Source organism: Oryza sativa, chromosome 4 (genome assembly GCF_034140825.1).
Source record: "Oryza sativa Japonica Group chromosome 4, ASM3414082v1".
Classification (NCBI taxonomy): Eukaryota; Viridiplantae; Streptophyta; class Magnoliopsida; order Poales; family Poaceae; genus Oryza; species Oryza sativa.
In genome coordinates, this window is record NC_089038.1 from 17,341,112 (window position 1) to 17,345,650 (window position 4,539).

Here is a 4,539-nt window from a genome sequence, read left to right on the forward strand (position 1 = left end):
TGTAAAACCTATAGTCTTGTAAATGGGAGTGCATCAAATAATCCGGTAAAGTAAGCTAATTTCCACCTTTTTGGTTCATTCTTCGAATCAGGTGAAGCATATCATAAGCATAAAGTTCTAGAAACCGCCCTTTCCACATGATAAACCCTTCACTCCCCACCCGTTTGCCCATACATTACACCAAAATCCCATAGTACGCACAAAATTTTCAAAACTTCAGTTCCCTCCATAGGTACTCTTTTGGCTAATCATTCTTAGTTCAGCAAAATTATTCAAATTCAATTTGTTTCTGCCTAAAATTTTAATCAATTTCGATTTGACTGGCTGCCCCAGTTTTTTCTACTTTCCATAATGTAAAACCCTCGTCCCACCACCATACAACCATTTCACCTTATTTTTCAAATTCCAAATTAGCTAGCTCAGCTCTTCCTAGCTAGTAGTGGCCCACCACTTACCGATGCATATATATCAGCTCGCTACTAGAGACTGCAAAGCTACCGTGTGCCAAAAACACTCGGCATCACCTCGAAAACACAAGTTGCCGAGAGCAGACTCCCAGGAATGCGCTCTCGGTGGCCTCACACCTTTACCGTCAGGTTCTTCCCGTGAGACAGTGCTTGTACAGTCGGGATGATGAAGGAAATTACCGAGTGGACATAGACACTCGGTAACAATCTGTTTAACGGCACAAGCTGTGCACAAGACGGGACGGAAGTAATAGAACGGAGTCTTACCGAGAGTTACAAAAACACGGGAAAAAACAAACGTTACCGTGTGCAATACACAAAACACGGTAACATGAGACAGTATACCAAGAGGATTATAGTACCGGAGACACGGGAATGTTGAAATTGTTACCGTGTGTTTGTGTAGTCCACAGTATCATACCGAAAATGAACAGTGGGCAACATTATACATCTGGTTTACAGATTTCTTATATTCATGATAGTACAGCACGCATATGAGACAAGCAACAGTCAGGCAGATTTACGCAAACATAACTGGCAGAATATAGGAAAGCATCACATAAATATATTAGAATCATAGAATAATGTCATGTGAACATAAGAACATCATGAGACAAGAACACAACATGAATGGATCTACAAACTAGCTAGCTACACATGGCTGACTAACCAAATGTGTTCATTGACAACACAAATCAATCCCAGTCCTTTGCCATGATCATTATATGCCTGAAATTATATAAAAAAAATATCTTAGTGCTAAATAATATTACATTTTGTTTCCCGTACCACATTACGAAGCAACAAGACAATGAAAATAATGTGAGACAAGTATGAAATTCCATATGACAAAGAGATAGCATGAAACAACTTGTGAGAGCATCTCTTCATGTGTGTGTGTACACTACTGCACAAATAAAAGAATGAAGGGAAACATCTCTGCTACTGCTTCTTCTGAAGGTCTGGCAGCAACATAAAGAAATATAGACTCCTAGTATGTTATACATAGTTCAACACTTTGTGATTCTTATTGTAGTCAACACTATAATGGATCTCTTAATCATCATTTTGTTTTTCTTTTGTACCAAACAAACTTACAACACATTGATATAAAAATAGCCATGGCAGAAAATTACCTTCAATCAAGAGGGAGATCCAACCAATTGTTGGGATAGAGCAATCATTTGCATCCATGCTTTGTCGCCAGCCCTACATCTCACCTAGATCCTGACCATGGCGGAGTGCTTGGTGCAATCAGCTCCATGTATTGCTTCCATGATGCTCTGCAGCCTCTTCAATACGCGGCTGGTGACAATTGCATAGGATGAAAAAATTAAGGTGGCCGTCTACTGGAGTTCATGCATGATATCACAAATAGTTTAAAACAATGATGTTATGCAAAAAGAACATCAAAATATTATGCACTTGAAGAAATGATTGTCATTTTGTGTTGCATTGCCAGGAGATTAATATATTTTGGGAAAAAACTGAATCTTATTCTCTACTATAAGGAAAATCTGAAATCTTATTCACTCTAGCAAAACTGAATTAGAGTTTCAATTCACACAATCTGTGCAAAACACGACCGACAGAAGAAGATGCAAAGCAGCAATTAACAGAACATCTCCATTTTGATTAGGGTGTTAGCAATCTTTAGTATTAACTCGATCTTTAATTTATGGTCTACCCCTCATTACAGTTTAGAAGAGGCAAGATTGGTTATCAAAAACAGATACACAAGAATAGGACGTGTTAGGATACTGGAACCAACTGCTTGCAAATCTTAGTGCTGAAATGTATTCTTTAGAGAACAATTTGACAGTACAAATAGAAGCAGGAGCAGAAAAACAAGAACTGAAGGGAAAAAAATAAAAATCCAAAGATCCTGCATGCTGCACCATCTGCATGCGCCACTCCGGTACAAGATGATTTCAAGCCACAGCAAGTACTGGTTTCTATCACAACGGATTAACCAAGTATAAATGTTTGCATAACTGTTCAGTGAAACAAGGTAACTTAATTTCAATTCATCAAGAAGAATATAATTTAATGCAAGGTACAAAGTATTTCTAACCAGGATGGAAAGAATTTAGCTGCTCCACCCTCCATTCTGCTCCCTTACCTCTAGCATATCCTATATATTAATTTCAGAGACACAGGTCAAATCTGGAAATGGCAACATATGCTGTTGTAATTTCTCCAGGCATGCATTCAACCTCCTGCAAAATAACAAATAACAATCAACAATCCTTTCATATTTACATTTCAGATTCAGGCTGTTATAATTCCAACTTGTATCTTACTTGATATAAAAATCTTCAGACCTACAAAATCAACCCTCGTGATGGTATCTAATGGTTCTAAGTTCCACAGTACACGTACAGTTTTGCACATCATATATCTAAAGTTCAAAGACATTAGCCACAAGCATAATTTAAATCAAACATAATGCAGTTAGCAACTATGTTTCGTCAAAAACAGACTGACCAAAGTCACAATGGTACAAAATCAAACTGATGCTGTCTCATCATTTCATTTCTTGTTTTTTCATAATTCCAACAGAAATTCTATAAGCAATTTATTTCTCAAGTCGTAATGCTAACAAAAATACTATCCAATGAAAATCAACTAGGATATCTCCACGACTCCAGTGAAGATATTAACATCTATTCATAGGTCATTGCACAAAGTCAATAGCAACTAAAGAGGGCAATAATAAAAGGAAGAAACTAGTAAATAGCATGTCATTATTTTAAAATAAGCAATCTCTTTAGCATGAAGATTATAGAAAATATCAAAAGTTCATGATTACACGATAACTATACAATTAAGAAGTGATATATTCAATCATAGATTTCTGTAGCATATATTTTATCTTTGTAAAATCTAAGCATCAAGCAGACAATCACATAGCCCTATTGACTTGCTTAGGCAATACCACAAACACCATCAATGCAGCAAAAGTGAAGCAAATTTCATCCAGAAATGGACAGACCTACAGTGTTATGTGCTCACCGATTGTGCTATGCTGCATTGAGCTTGGCGAGGAGAAGCGGCTACAGATCTCGCTGACGGCGTGCTGCTCGGTAGAGACACGGAGTGGAGTCGGCGTCTGCTTGGCGTGCTTCGGCGGATACTCGGCGGAGAGGACGGATTGCACTTGATGGCGACGCTAGGCGGATAAGACATGCTTCCGACGGCGGTGCTCGGTGGAGAAGATCGAGAAGCAGCTTGGGACGATGAGCCGCTGCAACACTCGATGGAAAGGAGATTCCTCCCGACGGTTGCAACTCCGGCGAGGAGAGGCGGTGGTGCTCGCGCGAGAATGGCGACACTGCTCGATAGAGACGGTGACGCGTGTGGATGGAGGTGGCCGTCACAGGTGGGGACGAAGGCGGAGGCCCCTCGATGGGGATGCGCCCGCGCCGGCCTCGGCCTGGATGGGGGCGTGGTGCGGCGGCCTCGGCCTGGATGCGGCGGTGGGGGCCTCGATGGTGTGCGGCGGTGGAGCGAGGGGACTGGGGAAGCGCGTCGATGGGGATGACTGGTGGACGCGAGGATTGGGGATTTTTTTGTGACCTAGCCGCGCAAGTGGTTTGGATAAGAGCCCGCTAGATTTTTTTTTGTGCCGCTAAATTTTTTGACCGATAGGTGGGCCTGAGTTGTTACCGAAGGCAAATAATCATATTACTCTCGAGAATTTACTGTTCCTCACACATCAACGGAAATTGCGCCGCGCCAATACTTCCACGCTAACGGAATCGCGCGGCGCTATCCATCGCGCCAACGGAAATCATGCTGCCTTTCCTTCGTGCTAACGGAAATCGTCACCTACGAAGCCTTTCCTCCGTGGGTCCCAGCGTTACCGAGAGTATCGGCTTGGAACACGGTAATTTTTTAGGTGTTCCCGAGTTTTATTTGGAAACACACGGTATACTTCGAATCTTACCGAGTGCTTAAAAAAACTCCCGGTAATGTGGAGAGGCACACGGTAGCTTCGCAGTCTGTGGTAGTGGCTCCTTTAAATTTCAGTTTAAACCCTAATGCAAAATGAATATTTTTAGATAATGGA

At 41.2% G+C, this 4,539-nt stretch overlaps 1 long non-coding RNA gene across 2 annotated transcripts; it reads right to left on the reverse strand.

Annotated features, from left to right (window-relative positions):
- Positions 1 to 1,010: 1,010 nt before the first annotated feature.
- On the reverse strand, positions 1,011 to 4,013 carry LOC9268365 (uncharacterized). Of its 2 annotated transcripts, none has more exons than XR_001545125.3 (4): positions 3,483 to 4,013; positions 2,590 to 2,686; positions 1,604 to 1,772; positions 1,011 to 1,196 (listed from the first exon to the last, which is right to left on the reverse strand). It is a non-coding gene; the product is annotated as an uncharacterized lncRNA (long non-coding RNA). The 2 variants fall into 2 exon arrangements; XR_010741127.1 differs by having other exon boundaries at positions 2,542 to 2,686.
- Between the last annotated feature and the right edge of the window lie 526 nt (positions 4,014 to 4,539).